Source organism: Lactuca saligna, chromosome 5 (assembly GCF_052625555.1).
Source record: "Lactuca saligna cultivar CGN05327 chromosome 5, ASM5262555v1, whole genome shotgun sequence".
Lineage (NCBI taxonomy): Eukaryota > Viridiplantae > Streptophyta > Magnoliopsida > Asterales > Asteraceae > Lactuca > Lactuca saligna.
Genome location: NC_136421.1, coordinates 283,216,058 through 283,230,610, shown reverse-complemented (window position 1 = coordinate 283,230,610; position 14,553 = coordinate 283,216,058).

The following is a 14,553-nucleotide window of genomic DNA, read 5'->3' as shown; positions in this document are numbered from 1 at the left end:
TGCTTTGGATGTAACGAGGAAGGGAACATTTTGAAAGACTATCCGAAAAAGAAAGAGGCAGCAAAACGCAACATTCCACCAAAGCCGAAGGCGAGAGTCTTCCAGATGACACTTAAAGATTCAAAGGAAGAAACTGATGTCGCTTCAGGTACCTTTATTGTAAACGAATTGCCTGCCCAAATTTTGTTTGATTCTGGAGCCAACTACTACTTTATTTCGCATTAATTTGGTAGAAAACTAGCTTTGCCTATTGATAGACTAGTTAATGCTCTAATAGTCGAGGTTGCTAGTGGCAAGTTTATACCTATTAGCCACCACGTGAAAAACATCTTCATCGACTTGAATGGGAATAAGTTCCACAAGGAATTATTGCCTATTGAGTTAAATGGTTTCGACATTGTGTTGGGAATGGATTGGCTTAACACCAATGATGCCGAAATATTATGCAAGAAGAAAATAGTAAGAGTAAACCCACCATGGAAATAGTCATTTATGGTGTATGAGGACAAACACAGAGTAAATTCTGGAACCATTTCCACAATGAAAGCCAGAAAGTGTTTGGCCAAGGGATGTACATCATATCTGGCATTCATGATCGATGCAAAGAAGAAGAAAAATGAGGTACAAAGTATACTAGTGGTGTGTGATTATCCAGAAGTATTTCCCGAAGATCTTACTGGATTACCCCCTGATCGACAAGTAGAATTCCGTATCAACTTGTTTCCAAGAACCACACCAATAACAAAAGCACAATATCGATTAGCACCGACAGAAATGAAGGTGCTTATCACGCAAATTCAGGAGTTATTGGACAAAGGTTTCATTAGACCTAGTTCATCGCCCTGGGGAGCTCCGATGTTATTCGTAAAGAAGAAGGAAAGAAGCATGCAAATGTATATTGATTACAGAGAGCTGAATAAGGCAACAATAAAGAATAAGTATCTGTTGCCAAGAATTGATGGCCTGTTCGATCAGCTGCAAGGTTCAAGCTATTTTTTAAATATCGATCTAAGGTCAGGATATCATCAGCTAAAGGTGAGAGAGCAGGATGTTAAGAAAACTGCATTCGGAACAAGATATGGACACTACGAGTTTTTGGTTATATTGTTTGGACTAACCAATGCTCCAGCAGCGTTAATGGATTTAATGAACAAGGTTTGTAAACCATTCCTTGATAAATCTGTGATAGTGTTCATAGATGACATTCTGATTTACTCAAAAAGCCAGGAGGAGCATGAAAGACACTTGCGAGAAGTGTTAAAAGTCTTAAAGAAGGAGAAACTGTATGCTAAGTTCTCCAAATGTGATTTTTGGATTCAAGAAGTACAATTCTTGGGTCATGTGGTCAACCGAGAAGGGATAATGGTTGATCCAGCAAAGATTGAAGCTATGATAAAGTGGGAACAACCGAAAAGTCCCACGGAGATCTGAAGCTTTTTAGGATTGGGTGGATATTACCGAAAGTTTAACCAATGCTTTTCTTTGATTGCTACTCCATTAACAGGTTTGACCCACAAAGTAACTATTTATACTTAGAGTGATAAGCACAAAGAAGCATTTAAGTTGCTAAAGAAGAAATTATATGAAGCACTGATTCTTTCTCTACCCGACGGAGTTGAAGACTTCGTTGTCTATAGTGATGCGTCTGGTGTTGGGTTGGGTTGTGTTTTGACCCAAAGAGAAAAGGTGATAGCGTATGCATCTCGACAGTTGAAAGAGCATGAACAGAACTACCCCACCCATGATCTGGAATTGGCAGCGGTAGTATTTGCTCTAAGGATATGGAGGCATTACCTCTATGGCACGAAGTGCAAACTTTTCACTGCTCATAAGAGTTTCCAATATCTCTTTAATCAGAAAGAATTGAATATGAGGCAAAGACGTTGGCTAGAGTTACTCAAGGACTATGATTGTGAGATACTTTAACACCATGGTAAAGCAAATGTTGTTGCTGATGCTCTCAGTCGGAAAGTCAATATTGAAAGAAAAAAGCCAAGGGCAATGAGAATAGAAGTTGTCTCGACAATTGTGGAAAGTATAAAGAAAGCTCAAGAAGAAGCTTCAGAAAAGAATGACCGAAAGGAAGAACATTTGGGCAAAACGTTAGTATTCGGTATAAAGATTCAAGGACTGAAGGTATTCCAAGATTGAAATTAGGTACCTAAGATAGGAGTATTAAGAGATCTTCTGATGGAAGAAGCTCACAATATCATGTACTCGATTCATCCCGGCAGCACGAAAATGTATAGGGACCTGAAACCTAATTACTGGTGGCCGACGATGAAGCTTGATGTTGCAAAGTATGTGGTCGGGTGTGTGACATGTGCGAGGGTGAAGGCACAACATCAGGAACCGTATGGGAGTTTAGAACCTTTATTTGTACCCATGGGTAAATGGGAAGACATCACCATGGATTTTGTAACTAAACTGCCCAGAACGAAGAACGGTCACGACATGATTTGGGTGATCACTGATCGGTTTATGAAAAGTGCACACTTCATAGCAGCCAATAAGAAATGGTCTATAGATAAACTTGCTAATGCTTACATGAAGGAGATAGTAATACTTCACGGTGTTCCTTTAACTATTGTATCGGATCGTGATAGCCGTTTCACGTTGAGGTTTTGGAAAAGTCTATAAGAGGATATGAGTACGAAATTATGTTTGAGTACAACCTACCATCCGCAAACTGATGGTCAGAGCGAACGAATGATTCAAACACTATAAGATATACTGAGAGCATGTACCATGGAATTCCAAGGTAATTGGGATAAACATTTACCTTTGATAGAATTTTCCTACAATAACAGTTTCCACTCAAGCATCAAGATGGCACTTTATCAAGCTTTGTATGGAGAAAAGTGTCGAACACTGCCGTGTTGGCTTGAAGCTGGGGAAAAACAGTTTATGGGACCTGAAATAGTCCATCAGGCTGTTGAAAAGTTGAAAGTGATTAGGGAAAGGATGTTAGCAGCTCAAGATCGTCAAAAGAGCTATGCTGACAAGAAAAGAAAGTCGATAAAATTTGAAGTTGGTGATTCGGTTTTGCTTAAAGTCTCACCGTGGAAGGGACTTATAAGATTTGGTAAAAGGGGAAAATTGAGTCCAAGGTTTATTGGACTGTTTAAAGTTCTTCAGAGGATTGGTAATCAAGCTTACAAGCTAGAACTACCAGAAGAACTAGATGGTATTCATAACACCTTCCATGTATGTTATTTAAGAAAGTTCATGGGAGATATTTCCGATATAATTCCAATTTCCGAATTAAGGTTGGATGAAAGCAAGAGGTTAATCGAAGAACCAGAGGCAATTATTGACCATAAGACTAAGAAGTTGCGACACAAGATTTTCGAATTAGTGCTTGTGCATTGGAAACATGCGAATTGGCCAAATCTCACCTGGGAAACGGAGAGTGACATGATGAGTCGCTATCCACATTTGTTTGTTGATGTATGATTCCGAGGACGGAATCATCCCAAGGGGAAGAGAATTGTAACGCCCGTGTTTTTGGGCTAAGTACTAAAAATGATGTAATACTCTAGGTTAACCTTTGTAAATCGTTTTGAAATAATATAAGGAATTATGTGAATAATATGTGAATTATGTACTTGTTTACTTAATTATTATGATTTACTAAGTTAAGAATAAAAAATAAGCATCGGAAAATAAACGTTAGATAAACCCGATAACTACGAAGAAAGTTGTAGTGATGGAAATAAGGATTCCGGAGATATAAAGAATACCGAAATCCGAGTTATAACGAAGGAGTTATGACCCGTCGAAGTTTCGCGACAGAACTGGAACGACATTGCGTGACGTAAATAGTGAATTTACGATAGAACGATTTTTAGCCTTAGTGATCTAAACGAAAGTCATAGAGTTCGGTAAACCGAGAGCATGCATAAAAAGAATGTCCAAATCTGACTTCGTATGAGGAATTTATGATTTTTCTAAGTTTCAACTTAGTAGTATGCAACCCGAAACTCAAAATTTAGATTGAGTGATTTAGCCGAAACAATCTAAACGAGAATCAAAGATTTTGCTGATTATAGTTTAACGGTAAAAATACATATGAAAATGGACGTCGGATGAATGAGTTATGATTTTTTAACGAACTTTTCCTGTCCCGACCTGTTAAATATATAACTTTAAAAATAAAGTCAAAATTAGTCGACGGAGTCTGAACGAAAGCTGTATAGCTTAGTCTCACCTACGTGTGGATATAAAGAACATTAAAAACGGATTTCGTATGCAAAACTTACAAATTTTAGAAGTTTGGAAAATCAGAGTACGACCAGCATACTCGTGTTCATGGACTGAGTTGGGCCACGTAGCCTACTACTTCGTATGATCGATGCGTGCTCGTAGCCTTGATGTGTCCGGTATAATCCCTTAGTATGTCCAGCGTACTCGGTGTACACCCAGCGTACTGGACCGCCTCGCAGTACGCCCAACGTACTCTAAATTTACGCCCAACGTAAATCGAGGTTCTAGCCCCTATAAATAGAACTCGAGGGTAGCCGGATTTTGTTTACTTCCTTAAACCTTTAAACCCTTAAACTTTCTTCTACTTTTCAAGAAATACCCCCGAAGCCTAGTGTATCATCCTAGCACCCGAAGCAATTCCGGGAGCCCTAAAGATCCCGAGAAAAAAAGATTTTCGAGCCGAAACTCTGCCTGTGTGGAGCCCGGTCTTTGGGAAATCATCATGGTTTTTATCGAAAACAATCGTTTTAAGAGACGAGGTGTTGCCCGATTATCGTCTTATCAAGTGAGTGTATAGTCACTTTCCTCTTACACATAAATATGAAGTATTTTCTATAAAATATGTGCTATGTGTAATTATATTGTTTGTTTATTTGAAATGAATGTTGAATGAATGTTTTATACAGGTTTTAAACTGTATATGCATTTTTATCTACAAAAGTATTGGGTAAAAAATGGGTAGATAGTTGATGTGTGATGAAATAAAATGATGAGAGGTTTCGATGTTGTTGCTGATTCAGTCATCTAGCGGAGTTTAGATGACGACCACAAACTCTTCTAGACAATCCTTTGGAACGTTGGCAGACTCGCCACCTGTAGGTGTTATTGAACTTGGGTGTTCAATTGTTGAACCCCATCCCCACATGGTTGCCTTATTTGACATAAATTGCTGGGAAACCCCCAAAGCAGTGTTTCCGCCCCGATGAAAATCCTTAGGCTAGGTCCCTTGTGATAGTTGTTTTAGGGACGTAAAGTGAGGATAACCAGAATGGGTAATCGGGTTACTGTTGTTTGATGAAATTAACAAATTTATTTATTGTGGGTTGAAAACCCTATATGCTCATCAGGCTCCCAAGATTGACCCACTCAATTTCCTTTATTACAGGTAGTGGACCCCGAGCATAATTTGGAGGTTGAAGAGGGATTTTTGAATTATAAGCAAGTAGTTGTAAATATTTGTTGTAAGGCTTATAATTTACTATTTATACTTTTGGTCTGTTTCAAAACATGATATCCCGAGTTTTTTGATGTATAATGAAAATATTTATTTCTTTAAGAAATGTTTTGTTTAATTTTTATTATATTTTGTATTGGGAACAAATTCCGCAACATCTTTTGGAAAATTACTTTGATTTTATTTTAAAAGCATAAATTTAATCGGTCTTTTCTGGCCGAGAAAATTGGGAATTTCACATTAGCCAACTTATAATCATTATTAGAAAGACACTACAATTTATCACTTTTAACTATTTACAAAATATTTTTTGGGTTGTTTAAGTTGAATTAAAATTTATATTTAAGTTGATTATGTAATGTTATATTTAAGTTAATTATTTAAGTATTTTATACAAATTGTTCCAAAATTATATATAACAAATAAATTTAAATATAATATGTTAAAAGTTAAAAAACATAATTTGATATGTAGAAGTAAATATATTATTTTAATATTGAAATTTAGTTTATATATGATTACACTTTAGGTTTGATATTTATTTAACCTAATTAACCAAATTATAATTATTATTAGAAAGAAATTGAAAAGTCATGGGAGTTTAAATGAATGTGGTTGTGGGCAATGTTACTATTGTCGGTGTTGGTGTTGATCTTTGATGGAGAAGATGGTGGTGCCGATTAGGATATAGAAGGGTGACGATGGTGTTATGGTAGTGATGGTGAATGGTTGGATTTATGGGTTTGAGTGGAGGTGTCAGACTATCGGTGGTACTTGAAGGCAGATATTGATGGGGGAGGTGTTGATTAGAATAGTAAATGATGGCAACCATATATAACAATTTTCTATAAAATATTAGTAATAAATCAATAATAAATTAAATGAAAATAAATAAATAAGGGTAATATCATCATTTAATATTTTTAGGGACGAAAATCGCAACAAATTAATACCACATGGATAGTCCAAGGGCAAAAAAAATAGTTAGGGACGAAACACGTATATTTGACCAAACCATATGGATGATTTTGGTAATTTACTATATAAAATAACTAGGTTAATATATGGAGTAAATTACAAGAATTGTCCTTGTGGTTTGGGGTAATTTGTGCGTTTGGTCACTAATTATTTTTCTTAACTCGGGCGGTCCATAAAATGTAATTTTGTTTCGCATTTGGTTCCTGGCAGACCTAAAAAGACTATTTTGCCCTTAATGATATATTTTTATTTTGTAAATTTTTTTTATTACTTAAACTATTATTAATAATTTTTTTGAACGGACCTAACCCCACTTAATCTTTTTCCCTTCCCCCAATGGAGGAGACTATCATGTTTCTGGTACTAGCTCCAGTCACCATCTCCGGCCACATTACCGGTACCGAAGAAATCACTGTAAAGTCAACATAATACATAATATTTAATCATAAATATGAAATACATCTAAAATCAAAGCAACAACTCAAAATCCAAAACAAAAATTCAATGTACAACTCACATCCAAAGCTAAAATCCTGAGGAAAAACTCACAGATACAATCCAAATGAAACCCATAAATTGAGTTTTCTCCATCTGAACCCATAAATCAAAATCCCACTAAAACCACATAAATCGAAATGTTTGAAATATAATCGATGATGAATATTAGAAATCAACCTTGGTCTCATAGAAAAAGATCGATGTTTATGAAAACGAAGTGCAACTATGATGAAGGTACATTCTAAAACCTGAAATTCAAGTTTGCAGGTTGAATCACCAACCTGATGAAAAAATGAGTCGTCTACCAAACCACCACCACCGCTTGATGTGTTGATCTTTGCTTGAAGCCATTGTTATCCCTCTCATCATCCACCAGACCACCACATCCGCCTGATGAGTTCATCTTTTCCCTCTATCCTTGCTCTTGGAGGGTCATCAAAGAAGACAACCGTCCCCACTAGGATACCGTAGAATGGTACGATTTCGGGTTTTAGGTTTTGTAGGTTTTGGATATTGGTTCTATGTTAAGTGATTTAAAGTATTAGGTTTGGAGATTTCAGGGCCGACAAGCCCAAACACAAATGCAGAAGCCAACGGTTAGATCTCATACCATACTCTAAGGGTAGCAACAACCCACTACAGTCCTTTTGGGTTGCCCTCAAACCTAGCAATTGGACAAGATGACTTTTAAATGTGATTATAGCAGATATGGTTATGTCTACTTAATCAAGCATAAGTCAGAAACCTTTGAAAAGTTCAAAGAGTTCAAATAAGAAGTCGAGAATCAATTAGGAAGGAAGATAAAAATGCTTAGATCTGATAGAGGTGGAGAGTATCTTAGTATCAATTTCAACGACTATCTGAAGGAATGTGGAATAGTATTATAATTTACTCCTCCTAGGATACCACAGTTAAATGGTGCGGCTGAGAGGTGTAATAGGACCTTGTTGGACAAGGTTTGTTCTGTGACATCCCCAAAATCACGGCCAGAAAAGACCGGTTTCATTTATGCTTTTAAAATAATTTCAGAGTAAATCTTTTTGATTTAAAAGAGTTGCAGAATTTGTTCCCAAAACAAAATATGATAAAATAAAGTTTATCAAAGCATTTCATCAAGAGATGCATTTTCATTATATAACAATATTCGGGATGTCATGTTACGATAAACAGATCAAAAGCATAAACAACAAAAGATAGACCATACAACAGTTACATATAACGACTAGTCTAATATCAAAAGATCTTGATAAGTCATCCAACTTATGATCTTGCGCCACTACCTGTAATACAACAAAACTGAGTGGGTCAAGCTTGGGAGCCTAGTGAGCATATAGGGTTTTCAACCCACAATAAATAATTATATTTAATTTCACCAACAATCCAACAATAACCCGATTACCCATTCCAGTTATCCTCACTTTACGTCCCTAAAACAACATCTATCTCAAGGGACCTAATCTAGGATTTTCATCGGGACGGCCATTACTGCAAAGGGGTTTCCTCAACAGTAGATGTCCTAAAGGCAACCATGAGGGGGATAGAGTAAACCGGTGAACACATCGTTCACAACACCTACAAGTTATGAGCCTGCTAGCGTTCCACGAGACTGTCTAGAAAGAGTCCGTGGTCGTTATCCATACTCCGCTGAATAACTAGATCAACAACAACAACAACGGGGTCTCTCATCTGTTTATCACACATCAACTATCTACCCATGTTCTACCCAACATATTAGTATATAAAAATATATATTTTTATACATAGTTTAAAACCTGTATAGCATGTTCAATCAATACATATTCCACATAACAGATGAGGCACACACACGTATCACATATTTCATAGAGAATAAATCATATCTATGAGTTAGAAGAAAGTGAATATACATTCACACATATAATCAACAAAATATACACATAACACGTATTTTGTACCAAATACTTCATAATTATGTGTTATAAGAAAGTAACTACACACTCACTTGATCAGAAGATGATCGGACAGCACTACGGCTCTAAGAGTAGTATTCTTCAGTGAAACTGGATTCACTTCACTCACTGGGCTTCTTACGGGCAGAGCTTCGGCTCGGAAACTCTTTTCTTTGCGGGATCTTCAAGCTTCGGGACTTGCTTCGGGTCTCGGTATGATACCGGGGCTTTGGGGGTACTTCTTTGCACGTAAATCGAGGTAATATGAGAGAGAGGATAGAATTTGAGCAACCAAACTCCCCTGGCCCTTCAAATCTATTTATAGGGAAAAATTTGCCTTTGCCACGTCGTGGTACGGTTTACCACGTTGTGGTGGCTGGGTCGTCACTGCATGCGTCATTGTAAGTGGGTCTGACAGACTCCAGAGCTCCTACCACGTCGTGACACTTTTACCACGTCGTGGTGGGCGACAGTTTTGGGATTTCGCGCCCCGAAATTTAGAAATTCATAACTTTCGCATACGAACTCCGTTTTCGACGTTCTTTATACCGAAGCGTAGGTGAGAATATGCTCTACAACTCTCGTTTAGACTCCGTTGGCTAATTTTGAATTTATTTTTAATATATTATAAATATATTACTTTTATATTATTTTTAGTAGGCCGAGACACGAAAACTCCGTTATAAATTCATAACTTCTTTATCTGACGTCCGTTTTCGCCTATCTTTTTATCGTTTCACTACTATTAACGAGATTTTCGATTCTCATTTAGATTGTTTCGGCTAAAAATCACTCGATCTCAAATCAAGGATTCGGGCTGCATATTGCTAAGTCGAAACTTCGGAAAAATCATAACTTCCTCATATGAAGTCAAATTTGGGCGTTCTTTTTATGCATGCTCTCGGTTTAACGAACTCTACGACTTTCATTTAGATTACTAGTGATAAATATCGTTATATCTTAATTTCATATTTTACGTCATTCAGCGTTGTGTCGGTTCTGTCGCGAAACTTCAACAAGTCATAACTTCTTCGTTATAACTCGGATTTCGGCATTCTTTATATATTCGGAAACCTCGTTTCAACTACTACAACATTATCCATAGATATCAGCTTTATCTAATATTTTATTTTGACGCTTATTTTTATTCTTAATTAAATTAAGACACACGATTATCACAAAACACATAATACTCAAATAATACACTTCTATTATTTCAAAACAGGTTACAAAGGTTAAACTAGACTATTATATCAACATTAATGAAAAGTCCAGAAACACAGGCGTTACATGTTCCATGGTGAGTCATGCTTCACTTCCAATTCACTTCTAGGGGTATAACTGATGGGTTTTGAGCACTACAAGATTCATATGGTGCACATGCAACCCCAATGCTTCAGATCTATGTTTTTCTCAAGTTATACATGCAAATCAAATCATCCAAAGCATGAACCCTAACTAGCATATAATTTTTGGAATTTGTAACATAAAACAAAGTTAGAAGAATACATTTAACTTGTAGCTTGTAGATCTTGACCTTCAAGAGCTTAGTGTCTCAATTGTTGCACCTCTAATGAGTCACAAACACCAAGTAGCAAGTTAGAAGAATATGAGAGAGGTTAGGACCGCATCAACCCAACCACACATACATCGTGTCGACACAAATATATAAATCCAAAACACATATAAGCCCAATAAACTATAACAATATATCGATATTGATGGGTTATGAGCATAACATCAATCTGATGGTGTTCATGCAACCCTAATTGCTTTGATCTAAGTTTTTCTAATTTTAACATACAACATTGAATACCAAAGCAATAAACCCTAATTGACTAGCATACAAATATGAAAATCACATATGAATAGGGTTAGGAATATTACCTTGATTGTTATGTAGCAATAACAATCACAAACCTTCTTGATCTTGACTTCTGAAAGCCTACTGCCCCAAGCGTTGCACCTATAATGGAGTCACAAACACCATAAGCAACAAGAACGAACAAGAGAGAAAGGAGAGGCACCAAAAACATCCAAGATACTCTTAGGAATGTTGTAACGCCCGTAGATTCGGGCTAATCAATTTAGAGATAATAGGGGTCGAAAACAACTTTTTGACAAAAGATTATTTAGAATAAATAATCTTAACCAAGTTGTAGAATATGTCTCAAGGGTTCCGTACATATAAAAAGTGCCAAAATCCGATTTATAATGAAGAAGTTATGACCCGTCGAAGTTTCGCGACAGAACTGGTACGACACCGGGGAGATGTAAATAGTGAATTTATGATAGAGAGACTTTTAGACTTAGTGATATAAATGAAAAGTCATAGAATATATTAACCTGAGATCGTCCATAAAAAGAACTCCCAAATCTGACTTCGTATGAGGAAGTTATGATTTTTCTAAGATTTGGCTTAGCAGTGCACGACCCGAAACTCGAATTTTAGTTCGAGCGGTTTTTGGCTTACGTAACCTAAATGAGAGTTGAAGATCTCATTAATAGGAACTCAACGGTAAAAAGACGAACGAAAACGGAGTATGTATGAAGGAGTTACGAATTTTTCGCGGTCATTTAACAATCTAATCTTATCGTATTGTTAAATTTAAGATCAGTCCAGAATTAGCTGACAGAGTCAAAATGAAAGTTGTAGATCTTATTTTTACCTATGCGTGGATATAAATAACGTAAAATACGGAGCTCGTATGAGAAAGTTACGGATTTTAGAAGTTGGAAGTGTGTTGTGCGAAAATGGGTGACGTGGCACAATCTTGACCATTGTTTTCTCCCAAAGTCTTGTCACCATATGATGACATGTGGCACCAAGTTCACCCATATTTCACCCTATAAATAGAACCTCTCCCACCCTCATTTTCTTCACACATTTCCCATTTTTTCTTCTCTTTACTCTCTCTCTCTCTTTAGAACCTCTCTCTAGCCCCGAAACCCCCCGAAAAGCCTAGGGAACCTCCCTAGCACGAGGTGGAAGCCCCGGAGTGCTCGACAACTCTGAGAAGAAGAGTTTTTTTGGCTCGGGAACGCTGCTCCGAGCAAAGCCCAATTTTCTATAAAACTCGTTGTAAGTGAGCTATGCCTACGCTATTTTTAATATAACTTTTATTTAATTATAGTAACGTTATTATGAACTTATAATAAGTACTTGGGCTATTATTATGGGTTATATAAGTATTATTTAACGCTTATATAATAGTAATAATAGTAGACTATTAATTAGTCTCGACCAACAATGAAACTGATAAAATGTATGTTACATGAAGAAAAGGGCCAAATCATCAGTAAATTTTATTTTGGGACTTATTCGCAAATTAGGGTAAAATAATGGGACTTTAGTGAAACATGTAGGTAATAAAATCGGTAAACCGGAAAAAATGGGTCAAATCGCCATTTTTATCGGTAGTTCATGATTTTTTGTAAATAATTACCCAAAAACAAAAGCTTATTGGCCCAAAAAGGCCCAAACTCAAAAGGCCCAATTATGGTGAATTGGGGAGTACGCCTAACGTACTCAAGATGTACCCCCCACGTACACGGCCTCGAAGCACAGAGTACAAGTCCTTTAAGCACAAATTAAGCATTAGGCTGAGCGTACACTTATGTACGTCTAACGTACTCCTCAAACCCTTTTTTCACTCTAATAACCCCTTAATTGGTTAAGACAAAGTGCCAAACTCTCATATCTAATTCCATAAGACTACTTATCATGTAAAGTTGGAAACTGTACGTGCTTGCATGGCAAAAAGGGGCTCAAAAGCTTAATAAGGACTTAACAAAGTTCTTAATGCCTGCATTGACCAAAATACACTATAAAGCTTGCAATTTTATGAACTTAGGGACTGAATGGAGCTAAGATCTAGCACCCACTGATTTTGGAGTAGAGTAAAAACCCATATTTAACACAAAGACTCCAAAATGCACAAAATACTTCATGAACTAGATCTAACATATAAGATCACCAAGGTAGAAACTTTATACATTCAAGATGCAACAAGCATGGATCCAAAAGCCTCAAGCAATCCCACATTTCTTTAAGAAGCTCCTTCTTCTTCTATGAACACCAAAAGCATGAAATAACACCGAAAAACTCAAAAGAGGGCTAGGGTTTCATTTCCGGGGTTTGGAGGGATTAAGGTTGAATATATCAGGGTTAGGTGATGAGATAAGGAGTTTATATAGGGTCTACGACCCTAAAATAGGGTTTGGGATTGACTGAAGTACGCCCAACGTACTTCTTGTACGCCATGCGTAGTTCTTGTACGCCACGCGTACTCCAAAGGATGATCGCGATCATTTGGCTTAGTACGCCCAGTGTACTCGAGATTTACACCTCGCGTATTAGTCCTCCTTCTAGTACGCCATGCGTACACTAATGTGTGCCCAACGTACCCGGTGAAACCCTAATTTCACCAATCTTCTGAAGGCCATAACTTCTTCGTTACAAGATCGTTTCCGACGATCGTTATATCCACGAAAAGGTAACGAGAAGCTCTACAATTCTATCAACTCATACCGTCCTTAAGACCTTCCAAACAAAAATCCAATTTCTATAAAAGTTCGAACCAACACTTTACCAAAATACCCCTCTGCTCCAAAACATGAACCGAACACCCATATCACTTTAATCACATTACTTGCACCCAAATGGGTCTAGATCTCACCTTTTCAAAGGCCCTAAGCCTTATGATGACCGATCTTCGGGCCACAACCTCGAATTAGGAATCAATTGGGAACAGGGTGTTACAAAATAAATAAATATATAAATAATAAAGTAAACATACGTCGTCTATTTGTAAAAACTGGTTGTAGTTAGTCTTTTGTAATGCCCTCAGTTTTGACCATGCAACAACCCGAGGGATCACATTCTCTTGTCGAGTACCAAATAAATTGCTCACTGGAAAAGTCTCAATAATCTATATCTAAATGTTAGCAAACAATTAAATATAAATTAGTTAGAATGTTAGCAAATAAAGATAAATAATAAAATTTTCATTATATACTTACCTTAAAAGCGTATAAAAAACCTGTAGGGTGTAAGTCAAATTTTAAGGTTCGTTATCTTTCGATTCTTTTGGATGTATAAGCTTCTCAACCTTATTGAATACAATGTATAGTTGTTTGTACAATGATCCCAAATTATCCTCCCCTATGGATATCTACCACATAAAAAATTAGTTAAGAATTTTAATTTCTACAAAAATATTAGTAACGATAGGTAATTTAATTAATCAGTAATCATAAAATAGATGACTATACTTGTTGAATTCATCAAGGTTGGATAGCAAAGCGAAATACTCTTCTGTAACATGTTGTTTAGCCAACCGACCTTGATACCCTTCTCTAACATGTATAGAAGACATACACAGACTGCATCCTCACCCTATAACTCATTAAGTGATTGTTTAAACACATCTGTAACATGTTGTAATTTGACCGAGACATTCGTTGGACCATAGGAAAGGCACGGGAACAGAAGGTGGCGCCAGATGCAGAAGCAGGAAAATAGTCACAAAACCGGAAGCCAGTGATGAGACAAAATTCTTTCTTCCCGAAATACAACTCGTAACCCCCAATCTCAAAACCATTTCCTCTACTTAGCTTCGGGGTTTAGTGATAATTTTGTGGCAAAAGACATAATGTACAAGCAAATGATCCCCATCTACATTAGGAATGTCTAACCACCTCCCGAAA